The sequence below is a fragment of the Aegilops tauschii genome, chromosome 3, assembly GCF_002575655.3.
Source record: "Aegilops tauschii subsp. strangulata cultivar AL8/78 chromosome 3, Aet v6.0, whole genome shotgun sequence".
Classification (NCBI taxonomy): domain Eukaryota; kingdom Viridiplantae; phylum Streptophyta; class Magnoliopsida; order Poales; family Poaceae; genus Aegilops; species Aegilops tauschii.
The window spans coordinates 613,824,345-613,838,219 of record NC_053037.3 but is presented as its reverse complement, the minus strand read 5'-3'; the positions used below and the strand labels follow the sequence as shown (position 1 = coordinate 613,838,219).

At 40.3% G+C, this 13,875-nt stretch overlaps 1 long non-coding RNA gene across 3 annotated transcripts; it reads right to left on the bottom strand.

Annotated features, from left to right (window-relative positions):
• Positions 1-7,575: 7,575 nt before the first annotated feature.
• On the bottom strand, positions 7,576-13,518 carry LOC141042563 (uncharacterized). Of its 3 annotated transcripts, XR_012205767.1 has the most exons (10): positions 13,064-13,518; positions 12,706-12,831; positions 12,294-12,359; positions 12,089-12,171; positions 10,360-10,398; positions 10,182-10,274; positions 9,809-9,919; positions 9,477-9,693; positions 8,150-8,201; positions 7,576-8,003 (listed from the first exon to the last, which is right to left on the bottom strand). It is a non-coding gene; the product is annotated as an uncharacterized lncRNA (long non-coding RNA). The 3 variants fall into 3 exon arrangements; XR_012205766.1 differs by lacking the exon at positions 8,150-8,201 and having other exon boundaries at positions 10,182-10,277; positions 13,064-13,513; XR_012205765.1 differs by lacking the exon at positions 8,150-8,201 and having other exon boundaries at positions 13,064-13,512.
• Between the last annotated feature and the right edge of the window lie 357 nt (positions 13,519-13,875).

Genomic DNA, 13,875 nt, shown 5'->3' with positions numbered 1-13,875 from the left:
ACACCACCGCCTGCAGCAGCCGCTCCTCTCCTCCTCTCATCAACGACAAGAACAAGGCGTCCCCGAGGGACCTAAGCATCGTCAGTGGCATGTGATAGAGGAGGAGGCTGGCAAAGGAGTTGGAACAATGGAGGAGGTGGCCACCGGCACGGGGCAGAGGAGGCGGGTGGGAACTGGGAAGAGCCGAAAAGGAAGGACGGAAGTTGTGGCGGCAGCCGCAGAAGGGGAGAAGAGACGGAGTCAGCAGCGGCAAGAGGGGAGGAACGGTGTCGCGGAAACAGGCATGGGCCCCGCCGCTCTGTCCCCAGCCCGCACGGCCACAGACGCCTCCCACACTGGCGGCAGCCCAGAGGGGCCTCGGGAGGGGCTGGCCCCGAGGAACGGCAACCCGGCGAGCCCATCCATCGATAGCTGACCGGCGTTGACGGCTCCCTCCATCATCGTCGCTGCTTGGGCAGAGACGCGTCCCGGTCGACGTGATCATCGGCCATGACGAGCTAGACGGACGGGGCGGTGGGATTCGATCCGATCCAATTAGATTAGAGCACTCACCTCGCATGCTATGCTCCGCCGCAGCAGCCTCGTGCTTGAGCAGATCCAGGTAGAGATGGGCGAGCAGCTCCGGGCGAAGGCGGAGAGGGGGCGCCATTGCGGTGGTGGCTCGGCTGTGAGCGTGGCAGTCGATGGCGTGAGGGAGGCTGATATAGGGAGAGTAGGACTGGACGAGGCGGCGTGCTTCGGACTTGGGTCCAGGGGAGGCCTAGAGTGGGCGACTCGATGGAGTTCCTTCATAGAGAAGGAAATGAGACGTAGACGTTTCCCTTCTCGTTTCTTTTTTCTCTCATTAACGCGCTTTCACCCTGGAACACTAAAATCTACGTGGACACAACTAGCGCTCGCGCTTACCACGACACTTATTGTGTTTGATAACAATGACATTTTCTACTGAACTACTCCCTTCGTCCGGAAATACTTGTCGGAGAAATGCATGCAAATGAATGTATCTAGAACTAAAATATATCTAGATACATCCATTCCTCCGACGAGTATTTCCGGACGGAGGGAGTACTACATTGTTCTGCGCACATGCACCCCAGTCTTTTTCATAAATTTTCACCAAACAAGCACGCAATTAATGTGACAAAGTGTAGCAATTCAAGCGATAACATGTGGGGCAGATTATCCCGTTCAAGAAAGAGAGGTGCGCAACACTGCAGAGAGTTTAGCTGGGCAGGACAGCGACCCCATCACGAGAGCTGGGCTGCCCTTTGATAATAGTGAAGAAACTATTCCAGAGATTTGGTATGTAAGTCATGATTAACAGATTAAACATGATGATTGATCCAACCAAAATATTCAGGTTGTTTGGAGCTCTAGAGAATATTCATCTCTGTTGTGGCCTTTTCAGGTCCAGAATTTCAGCTGTCGGCAATCTCCCTCTTTATGAGAAACTTGCAAAATAAGAGAGAAAAGGCATTAAAATTGCATCATAAAGTGAAATAACAACCCAAAACATAATAAATAATAGTAGGAAAACATGATGCAAAATAGACGTATCAATCTCACGATCGTGGCGAATTGTCCCGACTGTGAGGCGAATCATCTCCCCATCGAGTCTTTTGACATCTTCAATTTGGAGTGAAATAAAAAGATAGAGAGGAAGCTACAATCATTCATCTTGCAAAGAGATGATTCAGACAAATTAAACTAGCCTTAGTTTGATAAGATAAGCTTTGACAATGTACTAAAGTTCTTCCAGATTAAAATTTTCAGAAGGCCACGTGTCTCCCGAGATATCATTGAAGCTCTAGACAACATTTCAAAGCTAAGTTTTAACTAATTAATAATAATCAAAAGTAATATGTTCGATTCACAAAAAAATCACATATGTTTAAAGTTACATCAAGTATTTCACTTAAATTGATAAGTCGCAAAGAATATAAACTGATAATTCATGAATTTCCTTGTCTTCTTCTATTGAAAAAACACTATGTATATCCAAAATTTACAGTCTTGGTGCCCTTTTATGTCTTCTAAGAAAATAGTAAACAACTAAAAATCAACATTTCAAATTAAAATATCCTGTCCAAGTGATCCATCGGTGGCATTAGATAAACAATGCATGGGGAATTATACTTACATGCAAAATTCATGTCACACCTTTAAAGAAATATATATTTTTAAGCTATATGAACCTAGCTAAAAGACCACAATAATTGGCGTAATTTGAATCTTAGTTTATTCCCAGACAAGACCATTTGTCAAAGGCTTCGGTGAGAGTGCTCAATATTTCCCTTATGTGAGAGAAAGAAATTTGCAACTTCATGCGGCCAGCACATATATGAAAGACGCGCATGAGCTAGTTCAAAAACAAGACTATCATGTGAATATAGTCACTTGCCAAATCTCATCTAGTGTTGACAACAAATAAGCATCTGTAGTAGTTATGTCAGTCCCTTCATGCATTCATCTATTTGGAAGGACAAAGCCAGCAGTAGTATAAAGACAAAGCATGGGTTGGATCATGGGTTTTGCAAACTGAAATTTCAGCAAATCTGCAATCAGTATACATATAAGCAAGAAATCGATGAAATTAACACTTTTTAAATAGAAGAACAATGGTAGACAAATAGGAACCCATTTTAACATCTCGTACCAGCCTGCTGATCGATAAATGATTATTAGTAGAATATATATCATGTGTTTATCTCATATCTTTGCATTTTTTGTGTTTTGGAGAGAAGAATAAGAAATGATAATGTAGGTAAAAGGAAGAAATTTTATTGTAGGTGACCAGAAGACACATTCTTTTGCTCTGTACTAAGAAAAATACTGCTCCCTCCGATCCATAAAAAATGTCACTGTTTTGAACTAACCTCTGTTCAAAACTGTGACACTTCTTTTGGATAGGAGAGAGTAGCCAAGGAAACAATAGTAGAAATTTTCATCAAGTCTTTGTATCCTTCCATTACCCATAAGTAGAACATACCAAAGTATGGAGTGAAAACAGTGACAAAACGTGAGTGCGAGCATTAGCCATAGGCTCATTGTTCTTTCTTGTTGCACCTTTGCAAATTCAACACCACCTTTAGTAAAATACTTAAAATGCTCAGGTGTTTCAAGAAAATGTTAGTCACATTTTAGAAAATGTTTATACAATGCAAAACACTGTTCATATTTAAAACAATCATACACTCAGATTAATGTTCATGATATTTAAAAATTATTCATCACATTTGAAAAATGCTCATGTAGTTGAGAAAATAAGTTTGTGACATTTAAAAATATTATACAATGGAAATAGTATTCACATGATTTTAAAAGTAATTTGTACGATTCAAAAAATGTTTACCTATTGACATTTAAAAAAAATGTTAAAACAATGGTCAAAGTGTATCAGAAGAATGTTCAACGTCTGATGAAAAATGTATAACATGTATTAAGAAATGGACATGTATTTGGAAGAAAAAAAGGAAAAATAAGAAACGGAAAAAACAAAATGGAAAAAATAAAAATAAAAACCATAAAGAAAAAACATGTGAAAAGAACATATTGAACCTTCCTAAAACTAGCAAAACCGGTGGAAGGTTCCACAACCGAAAATCGCTTTGCTAGGCTGCCCACTAAGACGATTCAGCAGCTCGCACGAGAGGCAAGGCAGAGCGAAATCACTAATTAAGGAGTACTCGTTGCAAAGAACACACCATCTTCCCAGGTCACGACAAGTGGCGCACATGCAGCGCGCCACTTGTCGCAACCCGGGAGTTTTCCCTTTTTTCGTAGATTTTTTTATTCAAAACGTTTTATCTCTTAAACCGTGTGTCCAAATCTCAAACCATTTTCACCATTGGATTCCTCGCGTCGAGATCTTCAAACCTAGATCCCGAAAAAAAACAGGACGAAAAAACCAAACCGGGAGCACGGTTTTTTCCCTTTCCGAAAGAGGCACGCTCGTGCCTCTCGCGAAATCACAACCGTGCCTCTCGTGGAAGCAAAACCGTGACTCTAGTGGAAAGAAAAAAAATAGAAAATGCGTATTTTTTTCCCTTTCCGAGAGGCATGGCCGTGACTCTCGCAAAAGCACAACCGTGCCTCTCGCGGAAGCAAAACCGTGACTCTCGCGAAAGAAAAAAAACAGAAAACGCGTTTTGTTTTTCCCTATCCGAGAGGCACGGCCGTGACTCTCACGAAAGCACAATCGTGCCTCTCGCGGAAGTAAAACCGTGACTCTTGCGAAAGAAAAAAAATTCAAAAAAACGCGTTTTTATTTCGTTTCCGAAAGGCACGGCCGTGACTCTCGCTAAAGCACAACCATGCCTCTCGCGAAAGAAAAAACGTGACTTTTCACGAAAGAAAAAAAAAGTAGACGCGTTTTTTCTTGCAGTCGAAATGCTAAGGAAGACCGGGGGAAAACCAAAACGTCGAAAAAAACCGGGAAAAAACCGTTTAAAAAGCCGAAAACGCGTGCGTAAAAAAAATAAAAAAAATCTGGAGAGAGCGCCCAGAGCGCAACACGTGGCGAATGGCTAAGAGCGCGCCAAATGACGCTGATCGTTGCGAGGCTCCTGAAGGAGCGCTCGTTAACTAGTTACTCCCAAGGCAGAGCTACGTCTCCCATTACACGTGATATAGCGCCCGCATTTGTCTAGAGATTTTTGGTTGGTCTTCATAGTGCATCAAAGCGGAACCAGCAACAAATATCCTCCACCACAAAAGATATATCCCGCTTACTGCAAGTTCTATATGGCGTTTGCCGATAGTCTGATGCAACTTGGGCCAGCCTAGTAGTGCTCTGGTTTATTTTCCATGGGATTTAAGTTCAATATCATCCAGTTCTTTGCACAGCTAGGTGGGTATGTCCAGTTACGTGCTTGTCTCCGGATTCCTTTTTGCTTTGTCTGTCGTTTATTATCTTGTATTTTTATACTCTGTATACTTTTTTTGCTTCTTTTATGCTTTCTAGTTTCTTTTCCTTTTATTTCTGTTTTTAATTTTCCATTTCTGCTATTTCATTTACAATGTTTTTGAACATGAACATTTTACATCATGTATTTTCAAATATTTAATCGCGGACAATAAGTTGTTTATCATGTACATCAAGAAATGTTCATCATGCTTATTAAAATTACTCATTGCGCTTCTAAAAGTTTTCTTCATGTATTGTTGAAAAATATTCAGAGTTTATTTTATGAAATTTTCATGATGTGTCCATAAAATGTTCACCTGGTATTTAAAAATTTGCATTAAGTTTCAGAATTGCTATGACGTATTCCAAATAATGTTCATCATTTTTTCAAAAATTGTTCATCATTCTTTCAAAAATATCCATCATATTTTTTTAAAATATTCATCATGTATATAAATAAATTCAATGTGTATTTTAAAAATCTTTACTTTATTTATTTAATTTTACCTTTTACTTTTTTTTTTGGTTTCCTTTGCTTTTCTTTATGTCCTTGTTTTTATGTTCATCTCATATAAAATATGTTCATAGTGTTTTATCAAAAATGTTCATCAAGTATTTTAAAAAGGTTCATCAAGTATTTTTACAAAAGTTAAGTGCATATTAAAAAATGTTCAATGTGTATTAAAAAAATTCATCATGCCCTTTAAAAAGGCCATTCTTGTATGGAAAAATATTCAACTTCTATTAAAAAAATTCATCATGTAGTTTGAAAAGGTGCTTCGCTTATTTAAAAAATGTTCATTTTGTAATAAAATTGTTTGCCATGTATTAAAAATATATCCATCATGTACTTTAAAAGGTTTTACTTGTATATTAAAAATATTCAATGCATAATAAAATATGTGTATCATGTATTTTCAAAAGGTTCTTTGCATATTTAAAAAATGTTCATCTTGTAATACAAATTTGTCGTCATGTATTATAAAATGTTCATAGTATTCTTTAAAAAGTTTCATCGAGTATTTAAGCAATATACCCAGCATATGTCTTTAAAATATGTTTAACATGTGTCAGAATTTATTTGTTGTGTATTACAAAATTTTCGCCATGCATCTACGGCCTGTTCTTTGTTTTTTTTAAACATGGTGTATTAAAAACTGATTTCCTTGTATCTAAAAATTGTTCATCGAGTTTTTCAAAGATTTCATCATTTCTTCGAAGAAGTGCACCGTTTATTTTTTAATGATCATTGGATATGTAAAAAACATGTGTGTGTTTTCAAGAATTGCATGAAATGAGGAACTTATGAAAAATAAGAGATACCTTACAAAAATTGTATCTAGAAAAATGTTGATGTATGTAAAAAAAGATATTTTATGTTTTGAAAAACATTCACGTGTTAAAAAAAGTAATCATGCATCTCTAAAATATATTTCCGCAGTTTATCTAAAAGAATTGAGGGGGGAAACAAGAATAATGCTGTGGCGTAGATGTTTTTTAGGCTAAAACCGCTCCACTTTATTGATCAATGATAACATTCATAGGGATGGCATTTATATCAGGCGGCTGAAGGAGCAAAAGGTGGCAGCCCTCAAAAAGATCTAGAGCGGATTTAGCGAGACTATGGGCCTCGATGCTGGACTCCAGTAGTCCCTCAAAGATGAAAGAACAGGAGGTGAACTCAGCTGAAGCCTGAATAATTTCCTTCATGATGCTTGTATAACTTCCTCGCAAAAAAAATGCTTGTATAACTCCCTCGGCATGCAAACACCTAAGCTGTTTGCTATCTGAGGCAATGAACACCTAAGCTAAAGAAAAATCATGAGCTAGCGCCAAAGCTTCTCGGCATGCAATTGCTTCACGTGTTGCTGCATCAATAACTCCCAAGGTATGTATAGCAGATGCACATTTCTTCGAGTTTACTGTCTCCAGGTATACACAGGTACTCCCTCCGTTCCGATTTACTCGTCGTGGTTTTAGTTCAAATTGAACTAAAACCACAACGAGTAAATCGGAACGGAGGGAGTATTTGAGGATGAAGTGGTTTGTTGGAATGTTTACCCCTGAAGAATGACGTTGCTGGGCCTGCCCCATATGTTGTGCGCTGTAGGCGAGCACATGGAGTAGCTGCTAGATAAGACAATCTGCATGGCTTAGGCCGCAACCCGGGACTGGCTTTGATGCATCAGGGTGTTTTCTTGGGTTCATCTGCTATCAAGTTCAGGGTGTTTCTCAAAAATTAAAAATAAAAAACGTGAGCCCTCGCTGATGATCTCCTCGTGCATGTCCTACTGATAGCATCCAATTGTTTGACAGTTGTTAATGATATATCAAGGAAGACGGGAGGAAGCTGCCGCACTATTATCCGAGATCGCACGGGTTGCTGGTTCTGATGAATGCCAGTTCAAGCACAAACCTCGTGATACTGTAATCATCCCTATGAACTTCGTTGTTAATCAATAAAGTCGAGCTTAGTTCCCTACAAAACAAAAACCAAGCCTGAAAGGCTGGGATCTGCTCCTGGCATACTTAGCTGTTCCGCGTCGTACCTTCTTCAGAAAACAAAACAAGCATGAAATCTGAGATTCAGCATGAAACCAAGAACCATGGAAACATTTTAGATCACTAAATATTAGTTTAGAGGGAGTACAAAAATTATAACCCAAAAGCTGTATGGATCTGACAGAAAAAAAAAACACTTTAAGATGAGCATCATTTGTGGAGCACAAAATGATCAGAAATTACCCATGTATGTTCGTGAAAACATCACAAAACGACAAAAGTTGAGAGAGTTTATCCTTATAATAAAACTGCTATATGACTTGATACGCAAAAATTTGCCATGATCTTCATAATAAAAGTGCCACACATACATGAACTTCATATATATAGCTAAACAGAGGAAATTGCCATGATCTAGATAATAGAAGCCCCACATGTCGAGGATTTCATGTATATAACTAAAACACACAAAGTTGCCATGATAAAGAAAAAAACTACCATAACTTTCTACATGCCTGGACGTATACCACCGTCTTCTGGTAGATATTCCATGTGTTCCATCCATCTACTGTATATCTACCCGAAAACTCGTGCCCTGTGGTGAAAACAAACATCAATTTGCTTTTCATAAGCCAAATTAACCAAAAATGCTAGTTTAAGGACACAATTAACCATGGACATACATCCTAAGTTGACATGCTATTAACACAGAAGTAACCACAAACAAGAACTGTGATTTACCTAATGTGTGGTTCAACAGTTGTCATGCCATTGTGTTGAGTGCCACCTGTGCCTAACAATTGAACCAGGCATAAGCAACCCATTGCTCTTGTCACACTAACAGGCCAAAAGTTTGGCTTTTTACTGCCTTGATCAATCAATTGTCACCAAAATACCTCACTGGGACCAAAACACTTACTGGAAAATCTAAAAAAATCTCCTACTTTGTCTCAATCCAAACTATGCAAAATAAAAAATGCATGCATCTAAGTGAGCGTACTCAAATTACTCTGATTCCAAAATCTTCACCAATCAGACTTCGCGTGTGATGTAGGTCCCACGCGGAGGGAAAATAGACATCGAGTTACAAAGAAAATTTGTGGAAAAGAGACATAGAGCAACCATGTTGTGAGCGCAAAAGTTTCCATCATTGAAACATTGAATTTTCCACCAAGTACTTGAAAAAGTTGCCAAGCAAGTTAAGGCTAGCTAATTTTGTATTACCACTAGATCATGGTTCGGATTGTACAGCTGCCACGATTTCACTTTAAGAATCAACACCCCAACACTTCTCTTGTGCCCCCAGATTAAACTGTTCCTGGTTAGCTACCAAGTATAATCCGATTAAACCGTGGCGCATGCATTTAAATTTAAAGAACAAAGCAACCATGTTGTCAATACATAAGTTGCCACCACTGAAACATTGAATTTGCCACCAAGTACTTGAAAATGTTGCCAAGACAGTTAAAGCTTGCTAAATTTGTATTATCACTTGATCATGGTTCGGGTTGTAGAAGTTGCCATGATTTCACTTCAGGAATTGACACCCCAACACTTCTCTCATGCAACGATACTGCAGTGCCAACTTTTTACTACACAAGATGGTAGCTGCATGACTACTATGCAGGTAATTTTTCACTAAAACTAGATAGTAATATCATGACTACGATGGTGGTAATTTCTTACAAAATAATTTGATAATCCATGGAAAGGTGGTGGTTAATTTATAGTGAACAAGGTGATAAATTGACTTTTGCGAAATAAATTGACAACTACATGAATAGTGCCACTATGATGGCAATTATTTACTAAACAAGCTGGTAATTTTGTCTATTGTGGTGGTAGCTATTCAATAAAAAAAATCATGATGTACTACGGCGACAACATGTTATTACAAGCTATAAAACTGTCATGTAGTCATTTTTAAAATTATCTATAAATGTAGTAGCAAGGTCACTTGACAACCTCAATTAATATGCAGACCGTGACACAACCTACACTCATAGTGATATAATTAAAATGAGAATACTTAACATTAATATTCAAAATGAGAAGAGGTACCCCTTACATTGCCCATGGGGAGCGAAGCCTACAAGAAGAGGAGGGGATTGCCACCGAAGATGGTGGAAGTGAGCACTTATCATCGCACTCCTGCATTGTCTTGTAGCATTGCCAATTTCCTACACAGCAGTAGCATCTATCTTTATCCGGGTTGCATATTGGAATACTTGCACTCTTTTTGCACCAGGTATCAGGGTCATTGTCTCGGAGGCCTCTGCCATTGCCTGTAAAATTATTGAAACAAACATAGCATTAATATTCAAGGCTAATAAAAATAGAAAACAAGAAAATTAGAGGATATCATTAAAAAGGAAATACGACAAGAGTAGTGACACCTACATTGCCCATGAGTAGCGAGGCATACAAGAAGAAGTAGTACAAATACTGCATGGATGATCTTCATGCGCTCTCCCATGTTGTAGGCAATCGATCACGATTGTAATAGGGTAGCTATTCGATCCAAGAACAATAGCTTAAATGAATTATTCATATCCAGCAAACATAAACAGAAACAAAAAATAAACTTTGAAAAAACATTTTTTTTGCGGCAACCAATAATCATATTTAATAATCATTCTTTAGTTTACACATCAAACAGGAGATGGGCCAAAATCATGAAGTCCCTGCTCAACCATATTCTACCTCAATGTTGCTATTACTTGACCATATGTTCAGATCAGCAAGATACCAGACACCAATGATCTGAAAATACCTGTCTGACAAAGCAACAACTGTTGCTAGAGCTATATTCTGCTATGGATACTGACGGTTCCAGATATGTCCAAGAATGACGGTTCCGAGTGCCCTGCTATATCATTCAAAGGGAAGGAAGATGTGTCATATATGCTCATGTAGCGTTACTAATCACAGAGAATTTAAGATAGTATTACCTGTCTTTTTGAGACACCAAGGTCTGTTATCCTGTGATTCTGCAAGGTATACGGCATAAGTAAATGTAAGCATAAATCTCACAGAAGTGACAACTTGCTGATGCAGGAACAATCAATGAATAGGGCAAGAAAAGAGATGCATTAGTTAAATCTAAAAATCCTCTAATATCTTATTTATATATTATAACAGTACCAGACTAACAAGTGCAAAGATACTATCTAAAAACCAAAAAAAAAATTTATGTCAAAGATATCGTTTTAGAAATCCACTCCTGTGGATGTTTAAACACGAAGAGAGGATAAACACTAGTAGGCTGATCTTTCCCTGCAGCTCACCTTCTGTTTTTTTAAATGACAAATATGAAGTCATTTTCTTGGCCGAGAAATTTAAGTTTGTCAACTTGATAGTGCTAATCTAGATACCTACAAATGTATTCATGACCAAAAACAAATTAGGTAAGTTCAATCCCACTTCTACATTGTTTTGCTGGAACAATATGAGAGAAACAAGTTGGGATGGTAATCTGATATGTCTCATTTGTACATAATCCTGTTACTTTTGAATAGTTGAGTCCTGTAGCCTTTTCTAGTGTACTGATATTTGAAACGGGAACATGGCAATGTGTTGAATTCCTTTTTATTCTACTCATGTGATGTCGCTTATCTTCTGTTTTATGTTATGTTGCCATGTGTATCTATAGTATGAAACTATGAATGCTCTACACTTTGTTTTTCTTGAACATTGTCAGGGCAATGGACCATTTCTATATGTAGGTTGCCTTATTTTATGCGGAGTTGTAACTTGTAAAGATGCACAATGATTCTGCAGCTCCAGTACTGGATGCTGACAAAATAGAAGTTCCTTGACCAAATTAGTGACGACAAAAGTACTGAGGAGCAAGCTGCCGGGAGGTCAGCCCGGGATTTCTGGTAATGGAGAACCTTTTTGTGGAGGTAATTCACATTGGCAAGCACAGATGGACTGCCTACCAAAATTTAAGAGGCTTCCTGGACCAGGAGGTCACAGTCGGATAGCTATAGTGGACCAATCATTCCATTCAACTTCCAGTGCTGCTTGTCCTCCTATGACACTGGGGATGTGTTTGGTTCGGGTGGGGGTAACACAAACGGTAATGTAACTGGATCATGGTGGGATTTAGGATGTAACGGGCAATTCATAGTTCTGTTTGGTTCGAACTAGTAAAGGTAACATTTTACACACGGGTGTTTGGTTTGGGAGATCAAAGAGTAAGTGAAACATCAGTAGCTTTAACAGGAAAAATATATACCGATGAGGCCACAGCATGCCATGATTGAGAAATGCATAGCCTAGGAATCTGGCGAGCCCTTGTAAGTACTTCTCTGTATGCCTACATGCAAGCGTACATGTGCACAGTGTTGTATCTGGTTTCAGCATCTAATAAACTTTAAAATATGTTGCATTATACCTAGGCGCATCCATCCAACTTTTATCCATAGTAGCTTAGCTTCACACTTGGTTACTACCAAATCAGCACTAAATCCTGAATGGATTTTTTTTAGAAAAGGTAAATCCTGAATGGATAATATCAGAACCAAATAACGCAAGGAATTAATGCAAGTACTGTAAATAGATCTTAAAGTGGCTCAGAAAAGAAAGGAAGAATCATAGAACCAATTCAATGGCAGTACACATCATAAAGATAGATATGGCCATAAATAGAACAGATCAAAGTTGTGGTTGACTCACCAACTGGTGGAGGATGCAGTGACAAGCATGGAAGGAGGATCGCTGCGCCGCTGCTGGAAGCTGACTCGTTGGGAGCAAGAATCCTAGTAAACAATCAAATCAGACAGTATAAAAGCAGTGCCAAACATAAGGAGGCATCTCCACATATTCATGACATCCACACATATGGAGGGCCTCTGGACTTGAGTGGGGCAGAGAAGCTCACCTGTGTGGTTGCAGCAAGCACGTCAGGTGGATGGTCTCTTGAAGATGAGCCCCACGGTGTAGCCTTCTGAAGAAAAAGTGGCATAAGAACTGAAGCCTAAGCAAAACATTCAATTATTGTTCACCCGCTGCATTGGCTGGGAGACGCTAGGAAAGCACTAAGATAACAACTTCGATAAATCTTGGGAGCCAAATTAGTTTTTTTTTTGAATGGTGGAGCCAAATTAGTTACAAAACATCACCTAGATATTAAGCTCCCCATTTTCATGTACAACATATGTTTGTTTGATACAATTTCCTACTCTATCTATCATTTCAGGTATTCATATAAATTCTGAATTGAACAGCCAGACTCAAGAAATCGTATAGTACTAAAAAGCAAAAATAAACACCGAACATTCCACTCCACGCACCTTATGCAAAACGGTGGCGTTTGGTTCACCGGCAAATAGTCTGCTGTGTAGATCAAATACCACAAACTGGTCGCTTTTGGTACTTCCCTTTCGTCGGCTCAATATTACCAGTGTTCCTCTGTGCACCTGCAGGAAAAACAAGATTGCGATGAAAGTCAGGTCGCAGAGAGAGAGGGAGAACAGAGGGGCTCGCAGAAGCTCTCCTCATTCCCCCACCGCCGGAGATCTCCCCGTTCTCCACTGCCGGAGCCCCAGTCCCCGCCGCCGGAGCTCCCTGCTCCCCAACAGTCACAGCACGCCGGCAGGAGAGAGAGAGAGAGAGAGCGGGGGGGGGGGGGGATGGATGGATGAGCTGTACCTCAAATGTGCATCGGTGCCCCTGGCCAGCCCCGCCGCCGCTGCCTGATGTGTTCGTGAGCTAGGCGGTGGAGATGGGGGACGTCGGGAAAGTCATTGCGGCGGCAGCCTCGCTGGCGCTCACGCACGACGGCTGGTCGGAGAGAGGTGGCCATCCGGAGAGAGAGCACGAGAGCGTGGGGGCGGTGGTGAAGAGGCAGGACGGCGTGGGGTGCCGCTCGAGGGCCAGGATGGTCGGGGCCGCGCTGGAGAGGCAGGGCAGCGGTGGGACGGCGGGCGGCGGTGGGACGGCGTGGGGCGGCGGGAGGTTGACCGGCGGTGTTATGCCCGGATCTAGATCGAGCTAAGAGAATTGGGGATCGGAGCACTAGGGTTCGTCACCAGGAACGTGTGAGAGTATCAGAGGCGAATTTGCGAATCTATATTAGCAGTAAAGTGTGGTAGTTCATCATTACAGAAAATGGCATGCCTTACAAAGAGAGAGGAGTGGCTTTATATAGCCGGCGACAACAGGTGACGGTAAACAGTATGGCAACGGAAACTAAACAGTAACACGAAACGGTTCGTTCGGAGGGCGAGCGCAGCGAGCCGTCCGATCCTTCTTCGAGCTTTGATCCTGGCCGTGCGTTAACTGAAGATGCCCGCGTTGAACTGCAGCTTGCTGTGGCCTGACAATACTCCCCGCTGAGAGCGAACTTGCCCTCAAGGAGCTTGGCGATTGAACCAACGATCCACCGTTTGCTTGAAGAAAGCCGGGAACACCTTTTTCATGAAATCTGCATCTTCCCAGGATGCATCTTCCGGAGGCAGGTT